Raw genomic sequence first — 27,214 nt, 5'->3', positions numbered from 1 at the left:
AAGGTATGGTGGGTATTTATAGGAAAAAATTTGGAAGTTGGAAAGGGAGTGGTTGAAAAGTAAATAAATGTGGGTAGATGTGAATAAATGGGGAAGGTAAAAAGGTGGGATGGTGTAACGGTCGTGTCTCCAACGGTTAGTAACGTTCACATAGCCAGACGATGTCACGCTCGTGACAGGGGCGTTACGGGCGTCACAAGCACTTGGTGTGACGTCCGTCATGGATTGTGTGACGCTCGTCACACAGTCATTCTGGCAACGTACTCTGTTTTTACCATTATATTTTATTGTTGTTATTTTGTCACGCATATATTTTATTTTGCTATTGTGATACTTCTAAATTGCCTTGCATGCTATTCTACTTTCCATAATATATATCTATTTTTAATAAGTCATGTAGGTAGCAACAGTAGAGAGCATTATTGCTAGATATTGCATAAGCCATAATAAAGTAAAATAAATCAATAGCTTCATAAAATAATCATAATGTAACATTGGAAGACAAAAGCAAACATGCGAAAGAAAAATAAATACGAACATAGTTTGAAACGACATTAATGAATAATCTAACTAAAACTAAATAACTAAGAAAAACAACTTCTATCCATCTGCATAATCTCTGGCCGGAGGAGCAAAGGAGTTAACACGGTTTAGCAACTCGTGGAACTGATTTGTCATACTACTCATGTATCCCAGAAATTCTTGTCCCATATTAGCTAACTCTTCTCTGAGGGCGTCTTGTTCTGACATCAAAGCTTGAATGGTGGTGTTATAATCAGCTCCGGGCATATGATGTCTAGGATCGGGTATTGCCGATTCTTCGGTTGGAACAGGTTGAGGGGGAGGATCAATATCATAATAACCAGATGGTGTCTGAGGGTCAGATTCAGCATAAGGGATCTGTCGTCACAAATCTCATAGTCCTGGATGGATTCAGTAGATCTAGCAGGAGAGGGTGTTGCGTTCAGATTGTAGAGCCAGTTATTGCAGTTATGAACATTAGTCCTCGGACTAGGCAAGGTGAATAGGCAAAGAACTTGGTTATTAATTATAAGCTCAAACTCTTCAGGCCCTAAGTTTGCTATAAACATAGTGTTGAAAAGGAAGGGTATACTCATAATCGCAATGCTGCAAAAAGGGCTTAAGTCAAGCATAGGCTGACGTAATCCGATAGCATTACCAATCATGGTTATCAAACCGCCTATTTAAATTGGTGCTCGTTCATCTTGGATAAGGCGGTCAAAATTCGCCAACATAAAAGTGGCACCGTTTACTGGACGGTTCTGGGAAGCGCAAAATATGATGAAGAGATCATCACGTGAAACTAAGGTACTGTTTGACTTCTTCCCAAATAAGGTATGGGTCAGGATCTTATGGAAATAACGGAAGGCCGGGTTATGTATGTTTCCAGAAAGAAACTCATGTTCCTCGGGATCGTCATTTTCAGTCAAGCTTCCCCAAAAGTGTTCAAGTTCTTTGTATTCAAAAAGTTCTTCTTGGCTCACTGTGAATGTATCAAGGGAGGTAGGGAAACCTAAAAGGTTGGTAAAATCTCAAATGTTAAATTGGTACTCCATATTGAACATTCTGAACTGGATGAAACCTCTGCTTATTCCTTTTCCATGGCTAGGTAGATAGATCAGAGAGCTAAGGAATTCCAGAGTCAGTCTCCGATAAGTGACGAAATGTCTTAGAATAGGAGTGGTTTCCCACCCTATCTGACTCAGGAAAAACAGGACACTCTCTCTTAGTCCAAGGGCAGTCATTGCCCAATCATCAGCATACAAACTAGGTAGCATCTCTCTCGCGGCTAGTTCCTCAAACTTTTGTTTCTGAGCTTTCCCTCTGAATTTGATACCCATACGATCAATTTGTCCCATCAGGTTAGTGTTAGCTAGAGAAAAGAAAAACAAGAGTTTTAGTCAGGATTTGGCCAAATGCCGAAAGAAGAAAAGAAAAGTTTTTAATAAATTAAAATAAATTAAGAATGAATACTAAATAGAGTTTAAAAGAAAAAGGAATAATTAAAGAAGAAATAAAAATAAAATAAAATTGTGGGTTGTCTCCCACGAAGCGCTTTGTTTAATGTCGCAAGCTCGACATAAAAACTATCAAATATAATCTATAAATTCTGGAGGAATTACGTCTAAGTGCAAGACTTGCGAATCTTCATTATTTTCTGCATAGTGATAATGTTTTAGACGCTGCCCGTTCACGATAAATGGTTCTATAGATTTTCCTTTAATTTCCACCGCTCCACTGGGAAAAACATTGGTGATTTGGAAAGGGCCTGACCATCTAGAACGTAGTTTTCCTGGGAATAACTTAAGTCTAGAGTTGAACAAAAGGACTACGTCGCCTTGTTTGGAGATTTTTCTCGATATACGTTTATCATGCCATTTCTTTGTTCTTTCTTTGTAGATTCTGGCATTTTCGTAGGCGTCTTGTCGAAGTTCCTCTAATTCGTTTATGTCAAGAATTCGCTTTTCACCAGCGTCCCTATAGTTTAAATTTAGATTTTTAATAGCCCAGTAGGCCTTATGTTCTAATTCTACCGGGAGGTGGCAAGATTTTCCATAAATAAGCTTAAATGGGGTTGTCCCTATGGGAGTTTTGTAAGCAGTTCGATATGCCCATAAAGCTTCTGGTAATTTCGATGACCAGTCTTTCCTTGAGGTGGCAACTGTTTTTTCTAATATTTGTTTAATTTCTCTGTTAGACAGCTCCACTTGTCCACTGGTTTGAGGGTGATAAGGTGTTGCTACTCTATGTCTCACACCATACTTAAACAGTAGTTTTTCGAGTATCTTAGATATGAAATGCGATCCACCATCACTGATTACTATTCTTGGGACACCAAATCTTGGAAATATTATATTCTTAAAGAGTCTAGTTACTACTCGTGTGTCATTTGTTGGAGAAGCTATAGCTTCAATCCATTTTGATACATAGTCAACCGCCACGAGTATGTACTTGTTACCGAAAGAAGGTGGGAAAGGTCCCATGAAGTATATTCCCCACACGTCGAAAATCTCTACTTCCAAAATGCCTTTTTGTGGCATCTCGTCACGTCTAGATATGTTTCCTGTGCGTTGACATCTATCACATTTCTTAATAGCCGCATGCACATCCTTCCATATATTTGGCCAATAAAAACCGGCTTGTAGGATTTTGGAGCAGGTCTTGGATGTACTTGCATGTCCACCATAAGGAGCGGAGTGACAATGTTGGATTATATTTTCTACCTCTTCTTCGGGTATGCACCGACGGAGAATACCATTGGGGCCTCTTTTGAAAAGTAAAGGGTCATCCCAGTAATAGTGTTTTATGTCATAGAAGAATCGTTTCTTTTGCTGGTAGGATAAAGTAGGTGGAACTATTCCGGCAGCTAAATAATTGACGAAGTCAGCGTACCATGGTGTAGTAGATATAGCTAAGGTGGTTTCTACCTGTTTATCAGCTTTATTTTCTTCCAAAGTAGCTATAAGTTTATCGTACGAGAAATCATCGTTAATTGATGTTCTTTCCGGTTCAAGGCTCTCGAGTCTAGAGAGGTGATCTGCTACTACGTTTTCAGTCCCTTTCTTGTCTTTGATTTCCAAATCGAACTCTTGTAGCAACAAGATCCACCTAAGGAGTCTAGGTTTAGCATCCTTTTTTGTTAAGAGGTACTTGATAGCAGCGTGGTCAGTGTAAACGATTATTTTGGCTCCGACCAAGTAAGAACGAAATTTATCTAGCGCAAATACTACTACTAAAAGTTCTTTCTCAGTTGTGGCGTAATTCATTTGTGCTTCATCTAGAGTTCTACTTCCGTAATATATGACGTGAAGCTTTTTATCCTTTCGTTGTCCTAAAACAGCACCCACAGCGTAATCACTGGCATCACACATTATTTCGAATGGTTCATTCCAATCTGGTGTCTGCATTATGGGCGCGGAGATCAATGCTTGTTTAAGCGTTTGAAATGCTTCTAAACATTTATTGTCGAATATGAATTCAACATCCTTCATCAATAGCCCGGTTAAAGGTTTAGTTATTTTAGAGAAGTCTTTAATGAATCGTCGGTAAAAACCGGCGTGTCCTAAGAAGCTTCGCACTTCTCTCACAGTTTTCGGAGGTTGAAGGTTTTCAATTACCTCTATTTTGGCTTTGTCTACTTCAATTCCTCTATTTGAGATGATGTGTCCTAAAACAATTCCTTCTTGTACCATAAAGTGACATTTTTCCCAATTAAGTACTAGGTTAACTTTTACACATCGTTCTAGAACTCTTTCTAGATTTTCGAGGCACTCTTCAAAGCTTTGTCCGCATACGGAAAAATCGTCCATAAATACTTCCATGATGTTTTCGAGAAAATCGACGAATATTGCCATCATGCACCTTTGGAAGGTTGCAGGAGCATTGCACAAGCCAAACGGCATTCGTCGATAAGCGAAGGTACCAAAAGGACATGTGAACGTTGTCTTTTCTTGGTCATCGGGATGAATTGGTATTTGAAAGAAGCCTGAATAACCATCTAGATAGCAGAAATGAGAATGTTTTGCTAATCGTTCTAACATCTGGTCAATGAATGGTAAAGGGAAATGATCTTTTCGGGTTGCTTTGTTTAGTTTCCTATAGTCAATGCACATTCTCCATCCCGATTCGATTCGTTTAGTTATAGTTTCTCCTTTTTCATTTTCAATAATTGTTATACCTCCTTTCTTTGGTACTACGTGTACCGGACTAACCCATTTGCTATCAGATATAGGATATATGATACCTGCCTCTAATAACTTGGTTATTTCTTTCTTCACTACCTCACTCAGGATCGGGTTTAGTCTCCTCTGGTGTTCCCTAGAAGTTTTACAGTCTTCTTCTAGCATGATGCGGTGCATACAAATAGAAGGACTTATTCCTTTAAGATCGGTGATGTTATATCCTAGTGCGGTTGGATATTTTCTTAAGATATGCAGGAGTTTTTCGGTTTCGAGTTTTCCTAGGTCTGCATTAACTATCACTGGTCGTTCAAGTTCTAAGTCTAGGAATTCATATCTCAGATTTTTGGGAAGTGTTTTCAGGTCAAGGGTTGGTTTCTTAAGGCATTGTGTAGGGTCCGGTGTTATTGCTAAACATTGGTTAAGTTTATCTTCTACAAGGTAGTCAGATGATTCGTCTTTTTCTAACTCTGTTTCTTTTATGCATTCATCGATGATATCCATGAAGTAACATGTATCTTCTATTGCAGGTGCTTTCAAAAATTGGGATAGAATGAACTCAATTTTCTCTTCTCCTACTTCGAAAGTGAGTCGTCCTCGTTTTACGTCTATGATTGCACCGGCAGTTGCTAAGAATGGTCTTCCCAATATAATGGGTGTAACTTCATCTTCTCTTATGTCCATAATTATAAAATCGGTTGGGATATAGAATTGACCTATGCGCACGGGAACGTTTTCAAGAATTCCTATAGGATATCTAACGGAACGATCCGCTAGTTGCACAAACATTTTAGTTGGTCTTAATTCTCCCATTTCTAGTTTCTTGCATATGGATAAAGGCATATCACTAATACCGGCTCCTAAATCGCATAAGGCTTTGTCTATGACAAATTTTCCTATGTGACAGGGTATAGAGAAACTACCTGGATCTTTATGTTTAGGAGGCATATTCTGGATTATAGCGCTACATTCAGCGGTGAGTGTAACGGTTTCGCTATCTTCAAGTTTCCTTTTATTAGAAAGAATTTCTTTTAAGAACTTAGCATATGAGGGCATCTGCGTAATAGCTTCTGTAAAAGGAATTGTGACGTTTAATTGTTTCAGTAGGTCAACAAATTTTTTAAATTGGCCCGCATCTTTGGTTTTAATAAGCCTTTGAGGGTAAGGGATAGGTGGTTTATAAGGTGGTGGAGGTACATAAGGTTCTTTCTTTTCTACGGTTTCCTTATTACTCTCTTCCTTTTCCTTAGGTTTATTTTCTTCCTCAGTTGACTTTTTAGAGTTTTGGTTCTCAGTTCTTGGATCAGACGGTCCTTCCACTTCCGTTCCACTTCTTAGTATGATTGCATGAGCGTGGCTTCTCGGGTTAGGTTGGGGTTGTCCAGGAAATGTACCAGTTGGGGCAGCAGTAGGTGCTTGTTGTTGAGATACTTGTGATATTTGCGTTTCCAGCATTTTGTTATGGGTAGCCAGGGCATCTACCTTACTTGCTAGTTGTCTAATTTGTTCGCCAGTGTGTACATTCTGGTTTAAGAAATCTTTATTGGTTTGCTGTTGAGAAGCTATGAAGTTTTCCATCATGATTTCCAAGTTGGATTTCCTAGGAACGTTATTGTTAGGTGTAGATGGGATCGACTTCTGATATCCAGGAGGTATAGCTGGGGCTTGATTTGGAGCTTGTCCAGGCGCGTATAAGGCATTAGTACTCTTATATGAAAAATTAGGATGATTCTTCCAGTTGGAGTTATAGGTATGCGAGTAGGGATTTCCTTGAGCATAGTTTAGTTGCTCTGCTTGGATTCCTGTTAGGAGCTGACAATCTGCAGGAGTGTGACCTTGGATTCCACAAACTTCGCAATTCTGAGTTATGGCAACCACGGCGGCTGGAGGTGATACATTTAAACTTTCAATTTTCTGGACCAGAGCATCCACTTTTGCATTAACATGATCAAGGTTACTTATCTCGTACATGCCACTTTTCGTTTGAGGTTATTCTACCATTGTTCGTTCGCTTCCCCACTGATAGTGGTTTTGGGACATGCTCTTGATAAGTTGGTAAACATCAGCGTAAGGTTTGTTCATAAGTGCACCACATGCGGCGGCGTCTATTGTTAACCTCGTGTTGTACAAGAGACCATTATAGAAGGTATGAATCACTAACCAGTCCTCTAAACCATGGTGCGGACAAAGTCTCATCATGTCTTTGTATCTTTCCCATGCTTCGAAAAGAGACTTGTTATCTTTCTGTTTAAATCCATTTATCTGGGCTCTCAACATAGCTATTTTGCTTGGAGGAAAATATCGGGCAAGAAAGACTTTCTTCAGCTCGTTCCATGTGGTAACTGAGTTGGAAGGAAGAGACTGAAGCCATCGTCTAGCGCTATCTCGTAACGAGAAAGGAAAGAGACGAAGTTGAATTGCCTCTGAAGTGACACCATTAGCTTAAACAGTATCAGCGTATTGGACAAATACGGATAAATGAAGATTTGGATCCTCGGTAGGATATCCAGAGAATTGGTTCTGTTGCACTGCCTGCAATAGTGAAGGTTTAAGTTCGAAGTTGTTTGCTTCGATTGCGGGTGGAGCAATACTCGAATGCGGCTCATCTTGCGATGGAGCGGCGTAATCTCGAAGAGCACGAGCTGGTTCTGCCATCTCGGGTATCGACGAAGGAAGAAGATTTTTGAGATCAGGAATTTCGATAGGAGGGAGATTGTTTGCAGCACGATATTCCCGAATTCATCGTAAGACTCGGAGATATAATTCGATGTCGTTGATTCGTAAGTAGAACGGCTCGCCTTGTGAGCGAGTATGTGGCATACAAATCAACGAAAGAAATAATAAAAAAAAACCTTAGTCTCTACAGCGTAACAGAAGAGTTACGATATCGACTAAATAAAAGTCCCCGGCAACGGCGCCAAAAACTTGATCGCGACTTTATGAGTCGAATTGGGGTACAAATTGCAAGTGCACAGTTCTATCGCGTAGTTTTAAAAGATATCGATCCCACAGGGACTTATGAATCGATATACCGTTATCTAAGGTTACTTCGTAAAGCTAAGGCGGATGATACTTTGATTGTTTCGAGAAAAAACTAAACTAAGATCTAGATTAAATATCAATTAAGCGAATATCGGTATGTAGTTCGTCGTAATTAGGGAATCAATTCTTCATTGGTTTCTTGGTTTTAAAATAAATCTTTTCGGTAGACACTATTGATTAAAAGTCTCATCTCAAACTCTCGCTCTGTTGAATAGACTATGATTTTATATTAACGTAGCTGTCACTTATTAGTTAAGTCCAAAATCACTTTTTGAAAACAATAAAATCCGTAGAAACTCTTTTTAAGAAAACACTAATCGTTTAAACACCCTTGTCTCAAACTCTCGCTCTGTTGACTTAGATTATATAATTAAATTCAAATGCTTAACTCTCGTCCTCACATTCAACCTTTAAAAATACTTTTTGAAAAAGATTAGAATTTAATTAACTCTAAAAATTGCTTTCGCCCTGATCTAGAATTAATGTCCAATTTACACTGTCCAGTTAAAAACTCAAACTCTCGTTCTATTGATTTTAACTTCTTTATGTCTTTTACTTTCGTACAAAAACCTTGTTATTAAACCTGTAAATTGAGACCATAAAAAGAGTGATTTTATTTTTAAACGTAATTGAACCGACTTATTTTTGATTGCTTCATTCCGCTTACTCTACATACCGATACCTAAATAAGTTAGCCGGACATGCTAAACAGTTCTAAATAATCATCATGCATAAATAATTCCATTTCAGACAAATAATATAAATAAACAATAAAGCAGGGCATATATAAATTCAAATAGTAATTAAAGAACCTGAATAATTTATAGCAATCTTGAACACTCCACCACAGACCGGTTGGATTTGTTCTTGAATTCTTCAATCGGACAGAAAAATAAAAGCGAAGGAATAAATAAAAAAACTAGATTCTAACGTAAGGTTAGATCCGGTGAAAGATACACAATAGTTTCCGGTGTAGAAACTATTGTGTGAAAAATTAATTAAGTGCTGAAAGCTTAACTGGAAAAGAAAATAAAAATTGCAAATAAAACAAAAACTGTAAAAAGCTGTGAAACGGGTATGGTATGCTTGCACGGTTGGAAGAGGAGCCCCCGGGAGAGAGAGCTGCAGCCACTATTTATATTATCCCCGTTTGTAACGGTTTCCAAAACTCTTCCGTAAAAGTAGTCTTCACATTTCCAAAGGTCAAGCGTAACAATAGGCTTCAACGTGCCTCTGTTGCGCTTCTGAAGCCAAAAATATAGGAGAATGGTGTGACGTCCGTCACACCATGTGTTACGCTCGTAACACAAGTAGGCAGAGCGTGACGCTCGTCACACCTTGTGTGGCGCTCGTCACAGGCGCAGCGCCTGTGCTTTTGGGCTGGGCTTTGGCTTTGTGGATTTTGCTTCTTTTCATTTCTTTTTGCACCTCCTTTTCTTCCTTTTTCACTTGTGCTTCAAATAAACTACCTGAGATAAATAGAAAGCAAAATACCGAGTAATATCGAATAAAATGAAATAAATTGAAGTGAATAATAATATAATTTAATTAAATCGAGTCCAAAAATGTGATATAATTTCATGTTATCAATTAGGGAACAGAATAGTCCCATAAATGCTCACAGCAATCAAAGCACAAACGGTCCTCCAATTACCCACAACAACATGCTCCTTGGCTTTAGCCTCCAAGAAACTCAGATGAAAACCGGGTAACTTTCCTTTCTCCTTCAAACCTTCCTTAATCATCTCTGGGCTCAAATAAAGAGCACGAGAAATCTCAGCAACATCAGGCTCCTCCTTAGTGGCATAGAATGGAATCTGATCTCTCTGATCTCAATACCCAGGATGCTAGCATAGTCCTCCATCAAAGGCCCCAATAGGTAATCTGGGAAAACGAAACATCTCAAACCCGGGTCATAAAACTGGAGAAGAGTATGGATGGCGCTCCTATCACTGTCTGTGAGCCTGAAAACCAACTTCAGAATACCACTGTATGCCTCACGAAACATCCCCACATAGTCAGGTGTAATCAATGCTATCATATCTCTCAGCACACCAATCTCTGGGTCAAAGAAACTGTAGACGACGTCGTCCTTCAAGCCGGTCCTCATGTTTGGAACAAAGAAGTCTCTCAACCAGGATCTCGATCAAGAATGTCCCCTGCATATGGATAAACATGTGTTAGATACAGATAAATGCAAAATGTGAATGATGCTGATGTATGAATGCAATGCACTGTGCCATCCTCCAAGTCATCTGATCATCAACTGTACAGAAGCCCCGGTCTCTGAACTGATCACAACCATCTGAGGTATTGAGTAACCACAAATCCGACTTGGGGTTCCGAAATAAACGGAACGGAGGATATATCACCATCATCACCAGAGATCCTCTGAACAAATAACCACAAGACCCTCTGAACCAGCCCAGGGAATCCTGAAATAAACGGATCCCCACTGATAAATACCACGGACAAAACTCCGGCGTCTCAGAAATAAATCCATAAATCCGACTTATAAATAGGACTCTGATCAATAACTGCACTATTAGTCACCATCAAAGTCACCATCAAGACATGCATCTGTAAGAATCAACCCTCTCCTCACAGGTGAATTCTAATCAAGTCATCCTAAGGCGGATAATGGTCTCGACAATCGGGCAGAGATACTCAACGGGTTTGCCCTTTCGAGTGTGCCGTTGTAGCTCTCTTAAGATCGTCTAAACCAAAGATCCGGGAATGATCGGTCACCGAAGTCACCAGCTCAGATGAAGTGACTCAACCAAAGTGGATACTCCACAAAGGAAGAGCTCCCTCAAAAGAACCTCGTCCGGCTTGTGGTATGTCACGTCGCCCAAAACATGTTGACCTAACATGAGAGGCAACATGAGACCACGCTAATCCTAAGTGTATACTCGGGCCTGGGTTTTAGCCCCACTCAGAACACCCCCCCAAATCAGAGAAACCAACCTGTACAGAAGACAGCACAATGATAGTATGATGCATGCAAACATTTATGCAAATATATACACAACATAATAATCATAAATACAATAAATAGAGCAACATAAGCAACCTAAACTATCCTAGAGAACGCTAGGAGTGACTCGCTTAGGGAAGATGGACCAGCAAGAGGTCAACTTCTATATGTCCCCAGCAGAGTCGCCAGCTGTCGCATCCGTGAAAAACAACCGGCGGGAAAAGAAAAACAAACAAAGCCGCCACCGTGCGTTATTTATCCCAAAAGAGGGAAAGGAAACGCTCGAAGTAAACCTGGAAAAAACATGGTCTCGCGACCAAAGAGAGATGGGATCGGGAGTCGGTTATGCGAAGGGAAGGTATTAACACCCCTACGCATCCGTCGTACTCGACGGGATCCATGCTCAGAAAGATAGGATAAGGTTGCTAAACACTACTCACAAACTGCACACACACAATAGAAGGAAACTCAGATAGAAAGAAAAGGGGAACGGGCTCGCTAGGATATCGCATCCTATGCCTATGTATCTCATCTGGAATGAGAATCAGAGCTACCGTAGTTCGGCTAACACACGCCAAACAAAACTCACACTGGAAACCAACTGCCAATCGCTGGACTTACGTCAGACTCCAACAAACAGGCAAACATGGAAACCGAATGCCAATCGCTGGACTTACATCAGACTCCGAACCAACAAACACACACAAAGGAAACCAACTGCCAATCGATGGACTTACGTCAGACTCCAACAAGCAAACAAGACACAGGAAACCAACTGCCAATCGCTGGACTTATGTCAGACTCCAAACACACATAAAGGGGTTGCAAAAGAAAAAGGGCGCCCGGAGAGATCAGCTCATCTCCTGCCTACGTACCTCATCTGGTATGAGGATCAGGGCGACGTAGTTCCCCTTAACAGGGAAAGAACTTCTGTCCTAACCAGAGACAAAGGGAGACACAAACTACTAGGGAGACTACGACTCGAGCCTAGAAGTTGTCATGCATACGATCCCTATGTTGAGGTTTCTATCTAACTTGCACAGGAAGCAAGTTATCCTAAACAACACAGGCAAATACACACAAGCACACAAAGCAAGCACACACACTATATGCAAACAATGGGGCTCATACAAGGTTAGGCTGTGAAACACAAGCCAACTGGAATCGGGTGTAGTTAGCTCTTAACCCTAACATTGAGAGTTAGGGTGAAGCAGATGAAATGGGAAGTGAGGGTAAGACCTCACAGCTCTTATCCCTGGCCTGGGAGAGCTTTAGACAAATGAAAGTGTGGGAGTTCAGAATGTAGGAACTCTTCTCCACATATGACTGACACAACAAAGATCTTGGGCTTTTATCCACAATGCATCAACACAATGGTGTGAGCAAGGTGAATGACACAACTGAATAGCAGGAGATGGATTACACATCTCTTTTATCTGCCAATTGCCTCTTAAGCGGTCTTTACCTGCTTGGCACAAAAAGTAAACATTCACAAGCATTGCCTCTTAAGGAGGGCTTCAGACAGGTGCCTGCCCACATAATAGGACAGGTCTTCCAGACTACATGAAGTCAGAAGAATTATACCTCAGTGGTTAAGCAACCAAGCAAAGCAAAGTTCACAATGAACTTAAAGCAACTTATGTACCTGTGAAAAATCTAAACTAATCAGTTCAACTGTACAAACAAACAATCAACAAACAATAACAAACAGACAGACAATGTTCACAATGTGCAAGCCATAAGGCAAACTCAAATGAGCTAACATCAACCTACAAAACACACAAGTGTTAGTAACCAAGAGCAAACATCAATGCTCAAGTGATGAAGCATCAACCACTATGGAACTTGAATGCTCAACCTGAAATCAAAGCTCAAAGATAAGCAACAAACCACTAGGTCAAAGCCTAGGGTCAAAGATGAAGAAAAAATTCAAAACAGAAGCTGAAATTTAACATGAATCAACTTCAAACACATCTTGACACATTCCAAAAGGTCTCACATCAATATCATTAACCAAAAGCATTTCATGATCAAATGAAGTTCAAGGCAATTTTAAGGCTCATATGTGATCCACCAGAATAAAAAATCTCAATTAAATCAGAAATGATTCAAATAAATCTGGAAAAATTCATGATCAACCCGGACATTCATAACATGCATCACACAAAAAATCAGAAGCATTGGACATCATTTGGCATGGAAAACATATCATTCAAGTTTAACATCACAAGGTGTGACACAAATTGTCACACCAACTTAACATGATCATAAAACAGAATTGACAATTGATAAAAATACCAAATCAACACCAAAATGTCAAGCAATGTGCCTAGTTATAGCATGCAAAATTTCACATCCATTGGATCAAAGACCAGCATTTCACAAATGTATAAGCAAGGCAAGGTCAAATATGAACATGTGTTCAAACATTCTAGCACAAAAAATTAATCAGCCAAGCACAACTTGTGAAAATATGATGATAAAAAACTAGAGAGAATCAGGATCATAATGCAAAAAACCTGGTAATTTTTGGATTAATTTTTAATTTGATATGATTTTTTAAAGATTGAGAACAAAATGAAATAACATGTGACATTTAAAATGGATTAATATGAAATAATTAATTTGAATTTGAAATAATTGGCGCCAGCAAGTGAAACGCGGTCGTTTCACTAATGCGGTGGCAGCCAATGGCACGGTCAAGGCAAGCGGACCAATCAGAGACCAGCATGGCCAAACGCATGCACCAATCACACGCGTGCCCTAGCAAACACATTCAGCAACGGATTTTCGTGGCAATTGAAATCAAAACCGTTGCCTATGCTGAAACTTCATCTTCTTCCTCGTGAAGAAGATGAACAGTAACTGTTCATCAATGTCCAAGAACAAAATCTCCAGAACTCACAATTAAGGACATCATCATGTAGGATATTCCATGGAGATCAAAGATCAATGCATAGCTAAGCTTAAATCATCATGCTAAGAGAGAATCGAGCAAATCTATTTTCATGCATGGAACTTTAATTAACCCTAACTAACTCAATTTTGCACCAAAAATCATGATTCAAAGTTCAGCATGATCAACATAAAGAGATCTACAATAACATCACAATAATTTTGAGAATTAAGAGGATCAATTTTGTAACCTCTTGAAGAGCAGATCTGGATTTGGCTTGATTCAAGGCTTGTGATAGCTCAGATGTTCCTCTATGATGCTTGTATGAATGATTGGAGGAGAGATTGAGGTTCAATTGCTCTTGATTTCACCAGAATTTGAATTCACCATTAATGCTTCCAAGCTTCCATTATGAACAAACAGGCACGATTTCATTCCATTCCACGTCCAATCTTGCTCAATGATACTTCAGGATGATGAATCAAGCAAGAGAAATGGATATTGTTTGAAGAAATTTGAAGAAATTTTGAGAGAGAATTTTGAGAGATTTGGATCTAGATCTGAAATTATGAATCCTCTCCTGAAAACAGTTAGGGTTTTCTATATATATGCCTTGCTAATCATGTTTAATTAAGCTTAAACCAAATGCTAATGAAATTGATGAGTTATGGAGTGTAAGTGAAAATTGGATTTTTCACTCTATGCATGAAGTGCATGCATGAACAGTGCACGAAATCCATCTATTTTCACTCAAAATCTGATTTTGGAGCCAATGGTGGTGGGAAAAAGATCAAGCCATGCACCAATTTTAAACTTTGAGATTTCCCTCCAAAAAACCAATGAATTAGCAAATGCTCATATGAATATAATTTGTGTAATGCAATGCATGGTTTGGAAACTAGAGGTAAAAAGGAGAAGAATGCCAAAAGAGCCATCCATTTTGGAGTTTTGGTTGAGAAGTTATGCTCATTTGAATCTTCAAGTACACTTTTCCATGTTTTGATCATATCTCCTTAACCACACATGAGAAATTGATGATCTTGGACTTTTTGGAAATGGGAGAGAAAGATCTTCAACTTTCATGTTGGAAAAGTTTTCATTTGAAGCTTTCTTGATGATGTAATCTTGAGTTGAAGTTGGTCAAAAATCTTTCCATTTTTGGAAAGTTCAAATTACAGGTCACCTGCTATTTTTGGAAAGTCTTGATCTGACCTCAAATTCTTCAATGTTGATGTTTGAGATGTCAAATGAGACTTTTTTGAACATGAATGAAGTATCTCTGATCACTTCCCCCCTCCAAATCCACAGTTGACTTGGCAGTTGACATACAGTTGACTTGATCATGCACAGATGATTTTGAGCCTCAACCACTTGATGAAATGGCTCAAAAATAAAACCCTAGCTTACACAAGCTCAACATAATAACCATATGATGATCTCCTTATCAAGAAAGACCTCATCTCCTTGAGAAACCCTGCCTATTAGAATGCAACTGATTAGGGTTGACCAGAGGTCAAAACCCTAATCCCAAGGAACATGATCAGGCACAATGAACCTCTTGGTGATGATAAAACCATGATGATTGTGATATACTCTAGCAAATAAGATAACACTCATCCTCCTTGAGGAACCAATAAACCCTAATTGAAGCATAAACCCCAGATGATTAGTGATCAATTTATGAGACCCTCAGGCTTGAATCTTTTAACCTCTCTATCTTCTGAGAAAGACCTAGGAGGATGACTTGCTTATTCCACATGATATGCAAAGATGTAATGCATAATGTCCTAAAACATGAAATGCATGTGCTAAGCTAGTCCCAAGAGAGGAGGGCAAATTTTGAGGTGTTACACTCCTCAAAGAAGTATCCAATGAAGGTGCATCCGAGCTTGGATGGCAATGATAAAAATAAACAAGTGAATAATGCTAAGGTACATGGTTACCTCCGGCTAGAATTTTAGAATGCATTAAGAACCTTACTCTTTTGTTGTAATTGAATATTGTCTTTTTGCAACATAATTGAATGAATGTTTCATCTAGGACTTAAAACCACAAATTGTGAGGAAACCTCCATTGTACACTTAAATGTTGGATTCTAATAAGCTTTGTTGATTCATTTGATTCATGCTTTGTCTTTTATTATTGTGAATATGTGGAAGCAATTAGAAATGATCAAGGCACTTGTTTTCTATCGAGCACAACCAGTTCCAAATGCAACTTACCTGTGAGCAGAGAGAGTATTCGTTAACCCCTTTGAGCTTAAACAGTTGAATCTCAGCTTGAAATAAAGCGAGATTTCAAAAATCTTTTTTTTCTTACAACCCGGAAAATTTTGATAATTGTTCTTTTGCCGTAAAAAGTCAAGAGCATTCACTTAGGGTGAGTAAGAAATAAGTTGGGGAGAACGAAAATGAGAATCGGTAAGTGTCACAACTCTTGAAAAACCGAGCAAGCATAAAAAAATATATATAAAATATAGAAAAGAGAAACATCTGTTTTGTAAATATGATGTGAAAGAAAAGAAAAAATAGAGAAAATGAAAGTGAATGCTTGCTTGGAAGAAAAATAGTGAAAAACAAAAATTGAGTTGTGAAATAAGAGTTGTGAAGGTTTCAAATGAGAAATAAATGGAACGAAGTTGAGATGTGTGAATAATGTACAGTGAATGTCTCTTTTGCATCGGCAATTTCGTTTTCAATGGCCTTAGAAATGACCCTTGTTTGTTAACCTAACCAAGCTTCAACCGAAAAGTCCTTAGTGATCTTCGTGCTTCCACATTACCATTTATAATTGTTAGACATTGTATGAATTGAATTGATTTCTTCATTGTTGTTGGAGAGTGAGATTATTCCCGCGGTTGCAAAGGCGTAATTTTTTCAATCCTTATTCGAAGAGGAGAGATAGGGTGATTCATTCAAGATAATATTGTTGTGGATAGATACATATTTCGCATTGCTACTAAGTTTTAGTTCTTGTGTATTATTTTATTCTAACCGTTGGAAATTTGTATCTGCTGATTCGCTTGTGTTTGAGCCGTTTTATCCGATTTCGGAGAAACCTTTTTCTTAATGCAAATCCTCTTGTCCTTCAAGAGGCATACTTTGCTTGAGGACAAGCAAGAATCTAGTTAGAGAGAGTTGTTAGATACCCAAAAGTGCTTATTTGAGCTATCAAATATGGGCATCTTTCACTCCATTTCCTTGCTAAATTGTTCGAAACCACCTTTGTTTTTGATGAATTGCAATACAATGATAAACGATCTTGGTACCTTTGATTTGTGTGTTATTGTGCAGGAAGTAGGCATGAAATAATAGAAAATGAAGCCACAAGAAAGTTGGCAAAGGGACCAAAATAAAGAGATGCATTCATCAGCTTGCTCGCTAGGCGAGGGCTGTGGCGAAGAGCTCGCTAGGTGAGCGCCCAACGAGAACCCAGCGAAGAGCTCCAGTATTTTACAGTAGCAAACATCATCAAACTCGCTAGGCGAGCAGCCGACAAAGGGTGTAGCGAACACGTCCAGACTTGGTCAAAAGCGCAGCCAGCACTCACTCGCTAGGCGAGCCATTAGCGAGCTCCCAACGAGCAATTCCAGTAGCAAAACCTCCTAAGCTCGCTGGAGCGAAGGGTGAAGCGTGGGCTTCGCCTAGCGAAGGTTTTGTTCGCCTAGCGAACATGCCAAACTGGCAAAGGACATTTCTTTGGGCGCAGGTGCCTCAGGTGCCTCATTTTGGGGCTCGCTAGGTGAGCCATTCTGCTCGCCTAGCGAGCATGACAGCTCAGTAGCAGCACTATAAGTAGCAAGGGCTACTTTTTGGAGCCATACCTTACACCTCCATACTTTTGTACTTTTGAGATATTTTTCCAGCATTGCTCTAGAGATACTTTGTGACCTAGAAATCATTTCTCTTCATCTCTTAACAATCTTTCACAAAAAGAAGGTGGATTCCCATCCAATCTCGATTATTCGACTCAGATGTTGATCAACCTTCTTCCGAAACTTGTTGACCAAGCTACCATGAAAATGAGTAGCTAAGTTCTTCATTTTGTCAAGGTTAGATGTAGATGATCATTAGCTTTGTGTGTAAATGGGATGATCTTCATTTGTAAACTCTTTAATGGTAAATATATGGTGAAAACTTTGTTTTATTGAAAACTTTTTGTGTTGGTTTAGGATCGAGAGATGTTTACCAACTCTTGACCTAGGTTTTCATCCAATCTTGTTTGTTAGCTAGAGATAGTAATGAATGATTTTGTTCACCATAAGGTTGAACCAAAAAGTTGTCATTTTGATAAATTGTGTTAGAGATAAACAATGGATCAAAATGGGAAAACTCACAATGTGTGTTAGAGATAAACACATTGGGAGGACTTTGTGAAATAGTTTATCATCTAAAGGAGTTTATAAGTTTTGTTGATCGAACATATACATGCAAAGTGATCGTCGAACCTTAACTTTGGCAATATTTCTCAAATATTAAAACCAAATCTTTTACCGCATTTTATCACACTTTTATGCAAGATACCGTGACTAAAACCAAAACCCCCTTGTTACTATGAGTTAAGAATTAAAACAACTCTTGAAAGGCGATGATATCTCACAATCCCTGTGGAGACGATAACAAAAATCCGACACTTAAAAACACAATCAACACAACTCTTGATATCCACTGTGCTCTTGACCGCCACTAGGATGATGAATCGACGTTAACCCTTGTGCTCAATCAAGATTTCAAAACACTGAAGATCAGCAGAATGCAGTTACTTGCCATAATCCCTAATTTTTGCATAAGTTACCCCAAAGTGGGGTACTCAACTTATCGGGAATTTTTTTCTGTTTTATGTCTCTAATTTTGCCTGGATCGCCCTTTCGGGTTTTCAATCCACTGAGATGCTCATTATTGCCTAAGCCCCCCTTTCGGGTTTTCAACTTAGCGAGTTGTTCTTTTCTTTTTAGGCGAAGTATTTCTTGACTGCATCTGCGTTCACAGGACGAGTGAACTCTTCGCCATCCATAGTTGTAAGAATCAAAGCACCACCTGAAAAGGCTCTCTTAACAACATATGGGCCTTCATAATTAGGAGTCCATTTTCACCTAGAATCTGGTTTGAACGACAAAATCTTCTTGAGCACAAGATCACCTTCTCTGAACACACGAGGTCTGACCTTCTTATCAAAAGCTTTCTTCATCCTTTGCTGATATAACTGACCATGACACATGGCAATTAATATCTTCTCTTCAATCAAATTCAACTGATCAAACCTAGTTTGACACCATTCAACCTCAGTCAACTTGGCTTCCATGAGCATACGCAATGAAAGAATCTCAACCTCTACGGGGAGCACTACTTCCATACCATACACAAGAGAGAAAGGGGTTGCCCCTGTTGAAGTGCGGATGGATATATGATACCCATACAAAGCAAATGGGAGCATCTCATGCCAATCCTTGTATGTGACAACCATCTTCTGAATGATCTTCTTGATATTCTTGTTTGCAGCTTCAACAGCTCCATTCATCTTGGGTCTGTAGGGAGAAGAATTATGATGTGCAATCTTGAAGTCTTTGCAAAGAGCTTCAACCATATTGTTATTCAAGTTCAATCCATTACCAGTAATGATCTTTCTTGGCACACTATAACGGCATATAATCTGATTCTTGATAAACCTTACAGCAACTTGCTTGGTTACATTTGCATACGATGCCGCTTCAACCTATTTTGTGAAATAGTCAATTGCCACAAAAATGAAACGATGTCCATTCGAAGCTTTGGGTTCAATCATCCCAATCATATCAATTCCCCACATGGAGAAGGGCCATGGGGAAGAGATAACATTCAATAGTGTCGGAGGAACATGAATCTTATCAGCATAGATTTGACACTTGTGGCATTTCTTCATAAATTTGCAACATTTAGATTCCATTACCCTTCAATAGTAACCTGCTCGCAACATCTTCTTCGCCATTGCATGTCCATTGGAATGAGTACCAAAGGAACCTCCGTGCACTTCGGTCAACAACAAGTCTGCTTCGTGTCTATCCACATGTCATACCCCAATTTTGTCTTGCCAGATCCATTGCATTGCATAGTTCCTTTTCATTGAGACCAACATGTCCATTGCACTTAGTTATACTTCTTGCTCTTTATACATAATTTGCTCCATCTGCCTAAGTCCGCTAAAGCCAAGTATTTAATCTTAGATTGGCATTCACTTTGTGTTGATAAGCCCATGTTTTACATCTCTTGAGTCATTCATCATATTGGGCTTAGAGGTGGGCTTAGAGGTAAAAGTCCAAAAGTGTGCATTTTTGACTTTGGTGTAGTAATCCATTGCATCCTGTTTGTTTTCTCCTTGTATTTGAAATTTTGTTTTAATATGATTTCTATTTTGGTTTAATATTACTCAAGGGTTATAAGTTGACTCATGATTATAAGAGGATAGTTTAAAATTAAAGTATGCTTTGCTTTATTAATAGTTGAGCCTTTACATTAGATTTTGTCGAAATACAAACAAAACCAAAAGGAGATTTCCGTTCAAATAATGAACACCAAATTGTAGCGGTGTATTCGTCGCTATATGATTTATCGATTAAACCATAAGCAAAGCATACAATGATTTTCGAGTCGCCACCGCACTTTTATTTATCCAAAGGACTGGCTAAAAAGCGAACAAAAGCCTAAGAAGTTTTACACGTAGAAAACTAATAAAAAGATCAGAGAGTCTGGGTAAGGGGTAAATTACGCAATGGGAAGGTGTTAGGCACCCACTACGTCCTAGGTACTCCTAGGGAGCCCTTTTCACACTTGTTGTACTAAATTGTTATTTGTTATGACATAAGCATTGTGCAAACATGATTGGGATGGTGAGAAAAGAATATACAATTTTATTATTGGGTTTGAACGGATGAACCCGCTGCCTACGTACCTTCCATCAAAGGTAAGGATCAAAACGCCGTAGTTCGGCTAAAAGATTTCCAAAAGGTTGGTGGATTCAATTTTAAACAATAGCACTGAGGCTTTTCATTATCAATGGGAGAAAACTCGACCAAAACCAACATCCACCATGCGAGGATAGCTTCAACGTACTGGAGGGGTTAACCCTGTTTTTAGTACGGAAGTCTTACTGTCGACTCACTAAGGATAGGCAAGATTTACATCAACCACAAAGATAATTGAAACCTATGGCTAATGCATGAAAAGATTAACAATGGACAAAGCCAAAACAAGTGAATGAGTGAAGTTAATTGATTGTGATTATGAAAGTGAAGTCAAAGTATGATTAAGATTGATTTGAAAGAAGTATTATGAAAATGGAGTTTGAAAAAGTCAAGGACTTGGGTCCAGGTTTTTAGTTTGGAAAACGTGAAGAAGTTTGCACAATATCTATGTCAAGTTTGAAAATTGAAGTGTGAAAAGGTTTAGGACATAATGAGGATGAATGGATGGATATGGATTGTAAAACTTCTTAGAAGGTTCACTTCTTGAAATCATATGGGAGATGATTCAAGTGTGTCCTTTGGAATGCAATGGATAATAATAAACAAACAAAGAAAGCAAAAAGCGGATATCGGATGCCAATCACTGGTCTTATACCAATCTCCTAAAACAAAACGGGATATCAGATGCCACTCAATGGACTTACACTAATCTCCACAGGCAAAGAAATAAAAGGCGGATACCGGATACCAATAGATGGATTTACACCAGTCTCATAAAACAGAAATGGATATCAGATGCCACTCAATGGACTTACACTAATCTCCTCAAAAGAAAAACAAAGATGAGAAACGGAAGCTAACTGCCAATCTGTCTGGACTTAGGTTAACTCCACAAATATGCTCATAGGAATACCAATGCCACGTTGCAGGGACTTACAGTGGATCCTCACATACAAGAACAAAAGCAACAATATGATCACAGGAATGCAAATGCCAACTTGCAGGGACTTACAGTTGCAACCTCACATAAACAGAGAAAGCAAAACATGGATGTCAGATGCCAATCTGTCTGGGCTTACTCTCACATACACAGTATGATCCTAGGAAACAAATGCCAACTTGCAGGGACTTACAGTTGTATCCTCACATACAATCAAACAAGTGCATCAAGCAAATATAAGATGAGTGGCCAAGGTAATGGTCTTATACTCACTTCCATATCATAGGAGCAATGGCCAATGGATGGTCTTACAATTGTCCTCAATGGGTAAACAGCAATGATAATGTCACAAAGACAAATGAGATGATTATGCACTGATGAGCAATTAATGATGATGAGTGCACAAAGCATGAAAGCAAACATGTGTATATGAAGCAATCAATCAATCAATCAATATCAAACAGCACACTCTATAGCCAGACAAGGGGGCTCATACAAGAGGGTTAGGCACTGAGGCCAACTGGAATAGGGTAAAAAGAGTTGCTCTTAACCTTGCCATTGAGAGGCTAAGGTGAAGCAGATGAATAGGAAAATGAGGGGTGTGCCTCATTGCTTCTATCCCTAATCAGGGAGAGCATTTCAGAAAGTGTGGGAGTTCAGAAAGTAGGAACTCTCTCCACATTATTGACTCGATTAGATCTTGGGTATTTATCTCAATGCTTCAACCATGTAAGGGGAGCAAAGAGAGGACACACTGAATAGTGGGGGATAGATTACTTATCCCTACCTTCCACCAATTGCCTTACTTGAAGGACTTTTCCTGCTTGGGACAATTTTAAACACACACAGGCATTGCCTCTTAAGGAGGACTTCAGACAGTTTGCCCGGTCAAATAACAGACCGGGTCTCCAGACTACATGAAGAAGAAGTAATTATACCTCAAAGCAAATGCTAAATAGCAAAGCAAAGCAAATTCAAGGAACTTAAGCAACTAAAGTACCTGAAAAAGTCAAACTTATTAGTAGACAAGTTAACAGTTCAAATCAAAGGAAAATGAAACAACAGTCAACCACAGAGGGACCAATGTGCATAGCACAAGACTCAAGTATATGAGTCACACCTACAAAACAAGGGTTAGCACAATATATATAATCCAACTCAATCAAATTTGAATGATCTTTGAGGCATTGGTGCTTAACCTGAAACAATAGCTCAATTGTAAGCTCAAAAGACCACTAGGGCTAGCCTAGGGTCAAAGATGAAAGAAAAAAGTCAATCAGCAAAGGAAAGTCAACCCAATTCATGTTCAAACATTTAAGAAGCTATCTCAATTGGATTCACATTCAAATCATGCATTATTATCATTCATGAACATAGGAAGGCAAAGCATGGCAAGAAGGAGCACAAATAGGTCAACAGTAAGACTTCCTTCAAAAGTCAACCCAAACATTCTCAAAAATTATCAAATAAATCACACTCAATCCTAACATCTAGCATGGTAAGCATGTAAAATTTCATGGCATTTGGATGAGAGGAAGGCAGTCAATAAAAATCATGAAGTCAACATAATTTCAAGCATGCACCATGAAGGTCAACAAACATGGGTCAACTTCAAAAAATCATATCAAATTGAAAACAGAAGAGAAATGAATGAGATTAACACCAATGCAAAGCTCAATATGTCTAGTTATCACATATGAAGTTTCATGAACATAAAATATGGTATGAGAATTTCACAAAGGATTTGGCAACATGTATCACATAAAGTCAACAAATGACTAAACAGGGAAGAAAATTCTCAAATAAATTGGAAACAGCATGGTTAATTCCAAGAAAATTCATACACAAACTAGACATGTAAGAGATCATTCATGCAAAATTTGGGGTCATTCGGATGCCAGGAGACATGTGAACAAAAATCATGAAAATGCACATCATTGGTGTGACACAAATTGTCACACCCTAGTTCAAAAAATCATAACTAGCAAACCACAAATGATAAATGCACAATCTTTATACCAAAATGAAGATGAGTGAGTCTAGTTTCACCACAAAAAATTTCAGGGGCAATGGATATATCATGACAATTTCACAAAAGAAATGGCAAAGGGTGTCAAATGTGCATACATATCAAGAAATCTCACACCAATTAAAATCCAGTTAACCAAAAAATAAATAAAATTCATGATTAAATACTAGACACATTCATGAACATGATGGAAAAAGTTTCATATTTTTTGGAGTTGAAATGAGTTAAATATGAATTATGGAAGTTGAGACATAATTGGAACAAAACATGAACAAAAGCATGGTCAAACAAGGGTCAGCATGGCAAAGTTGTAAATAACGCATCACTTATCAAAGCTGTGCGTTTTGGGCATGGAGAACGAAATGTTCTCATTGGCTGATGGCCAATGGAACAGTGCAGCTGGCCAATGAAGTTCAAAGTTTCTGGGTTCAACATAAACCCTAGGGTTTAACAGCATGGCATGAATATCTTCAAGCAATCGATCAAAAACAACATCAAATAAACAGCAACATGTAACATGACAATCATGCAACAATCAAGCAGCCACGACCAAACACAACAAACACCAATCATGTGGATTTTCTGGACATGTTCATAGGGTTTCAAAACAACAGCAGGGCACATTCATGTTATTACCAACATCAAAACAAAATTCGACCAGCACACAAACAACATGGTATTGGTACAGGCAACATCATTCAGCAACAAACAAAACACAAGCATGAAAAATTTCTGGACAGTTTAAGGTTGCAGCTACAGGGTATCATCATCATCATGCAAAATCGACCAAGAACGAAATCCCCAGAAACAACAATCAAGTGTATCAATAGCTTCAGCAAACCAAACACAAGCATAATCTATCATCCATATTCATTTAAACAAACCAAATGAGGAGCAACAAACAGAAATAAACATGAACACCAATGTACAGATCGACATATCTTCACCAATACCTAACCATTTTCAAAAACTTACAGCTCACAACAATCAGCAAAGAAGGAACTACATGATACATGGCATGATTTGGAAAAATAAAGGATTCGAAAAACTTACTTGATTTGGAGAAATTCGAGGTGCAGTGTTGTTTTGGTGGGTTTAGGCTCAAACAGATGCAAATAATGGTTGATGGTGATGAATGCTTGAAGAAGATCAGTTCAAACTTGCTTGGAAAACTTCACAGCTCTAACTGCCATTGTTGTGTGCTTTGAAAAACAGAGTGAGAAAGAGGCTGCACAGGTGAGATTTGGTGGTGAAAACTGTTTCCAAAGATTGTCCAAGTGATGGAGTGAGCAAGAAGGGCTCGTGGTCTTTAGAGCTTTTAGCAGAAAATCCAAATCGAGCCAAATGCCAAAATGAGAGAATGTGTGTTGTTTGGTCTGTGGCTGCTAGTTTCAAAATAGTGAAAGGATTGTCAAGTGGTAATGGCCAGGTTTGAGTTATTTGGAAGCTTGGACAGAAAAAAATGAGATGCAAATACAGGGCCAGTTTTTTAGGATGTGTGAGAGAAAAGCAGTTCAGTTGGTTTGTGTTTGACAGGTTTTGAAGATGCAATGCAGGGTTGGACTGGCTTGTGGCAGGGTTGTATCTTTGATGCTTTTTTGACAGCAAAATTGGAACATCCAAGCAATGTCTGTTTTTTAGAATGAGAGTCCACAATCAATTTGCCTTGGCCCCCCAAAAAATAGTTTGTGAGGCTGCCATTGGTTTTTCATGACAGGTGTGTTTTGGACATGGCCAAGGTAAGGTGAATGACCTATTGGATAAGTCATTTTCTGCAGGTCTGATGCTGTCCAAAATGTGTTTATCCAAAACAGAAAAATGATGGAGAAAATTCTGCAATGGGACAGTACAAGTATGGTATGGAGGTATGGTTGTCCTTGACAGAAAAATAGGAATGCAAGCAGCAAGGTCATGCTTAGTATGTGAGCATCAATGAATTTCTTTGTCCTCACTCCATTTGATGTTGCTGCTGATTCAATTTCATGACAGGAAATGAGGGAAAAATTCTGCAATGTGACTGTACAAGGCAAGGTTGCAAGATGTGGTAGCATGGTGACAATGTACTTTCTTTGCAAAATCCAAGCAAATAAGGCAATGACTTTTCTGTTGGTTATGGCTGCAAAATGTGTTCATAGTGACAGAAAAAATGCTGCATAATTGCTGTTCTTTTGAGGTACAAGGCAAGGCATGGTGGATGGTATGGACAAGTATGGTGAGATTGTACTTTTCTTACAATTCAAGCAACCAAGCAATGGCCTCATGTACTGCATATTTTGACTTTGCAAACACATTCTAAATGACATTTCTGAGCTTTCCCAATTGACCAAATGTTGAAAAAATGTTTACATCAAAAAGTCAACTCTTGGTCAAACTTGCATTTAAATGAGAAAAGTCAAAATATGCCATTTTGATTGGTGAGGTTTTGGCACATGAAATTTATATTTTTGGAAAGAGGGGATCAAATGTGACTTGTAGGAAAAAACCCCACCAAAATTGGCCAAACGGTTTGGGAGATATGGCCCTTTGAAGTTCAAGATTTTCTGAAATCGATTCGATCATAACTTGCCAACCACACATGGGAATTGAGAGTTCTTGGGCTTTTTCGAAATGGGAGAACAAGATCTTCAACTTTCATGTTGGGCAAAAATTCATTTGAAGCTTGTATCATGATGTAAGTTTGAGGATCAAGACTTTCCATTTTTGGTAAGTTTCAGTTACAGGTCCAGTTTCCACTTCTGGAAATTTTCTGTTTGACTTCAAATTCTTCCATGATGAGGTTGGACATGACATATGAGGCTTGTATAGACATGAATGAACTCCTTCAAATCAATTCCATCCATCAAATCACTGATTAAATGGCCAGTTGACCAAGTTTGACTTTCTGTTGACTTTTCTAGGGTTTTGCATGATTGGACCACTTCGGATGAATTCCAAACCCTAATCCCTTGAGACTTTGATTTCCAATGATGTCCCAAGTTGTGTGAACTCTTGATTATTGGTCATGGTGCCCAAATTCTGCAAGAATGGCCATCATCCATTGCTTTGACTGACTGTTGACTGTCTTTGACCTAATTGCTGATAATTGCTTCAACTGCAAGCAACAAGGTTAGACTGACAATATTTTTGTACTTTTTGGATGATAAACATATGAAAAGCAATAATATACAAATGCAAAACATGCTTGGTGATCAAGAACCACACACAAGGCAACCTACCCACTAGGAGGGAAGCAAAGGCATGCAATGATCCTTGAGGCTATGATATGAGATGATATGGGCCATGAGGGATCTTAGGGCCAAAATTGGGGTCTTACAGATGCCCCTATTTAAGGTCATGCTAGCCGGAGAAGTGAAGTTTAGAAATCTTCATCTCGACGCGGTAGAATGGGCTTAAATAACAGTAATGAGACAAATTTTGGTCCCTAAGAGACCTCATGATGCAAATGTATGTATGCAAAAGACACCAATTCTGTGGGGAATATGGTTAACACAGAAGAAAAGACGATCCTATCGGAGTAATACACTCACCAGGACCAGAGACTCTGACAAGACTTTAGTTGGGGATAAACAACACTGACACAGCGTGAACAAGACACGACTCTGATTAGAAGATAACAGAAAACAGACTGTAGGCCTCACTGGGGAGTGAAGGACTCACACTGGGGAAAAGAATTCCAAAGGAAAATAAATCCAT

At 38.8% G+C, this 27,214-nt stretch overlaps 1 non-coding gene across 1 annotated transcript; it reads left to right on the top strand.

The window, feature by feature from the left end:
• Window positions 1-6,870: 6,870 nt before the first annotated feature.
• LOC127098940 (small nucleolar RNA R71) lies at window positions 6,871-6,977 on the top strand. The gene has a single exon (XR_007793623.1). It is a non-coding gene; the product is annotated as a small nucleolar RNA R71 (small nucleolar RNA).
• The last annotated feature ends 20,237 nt before the right edge of the window (window positions 6,978-27,214 follow it).

Source organism: Lathyrus oleraceus, chromosome 6 (assembly GCF_024323335.1).
Source record: "Lathyrus oleraceus cultivar Zhongwan6 chromosome 6, CAAS_Psat_ZW6_1.0, whole genome shotgun sequence".
Taxonomy (NCBI): domain Eukaryota; kingdom Viridiplantae; phylum Streptophyta; class Magnoliopsida; order Fabales; family Fabaceae; genus Lathyrus; species Lathyrus oleraceus.
Note: the sequence above shows the minus strand (reverse complement) of the source record. Positions and strands in the feature narration are given on the sequence as shown.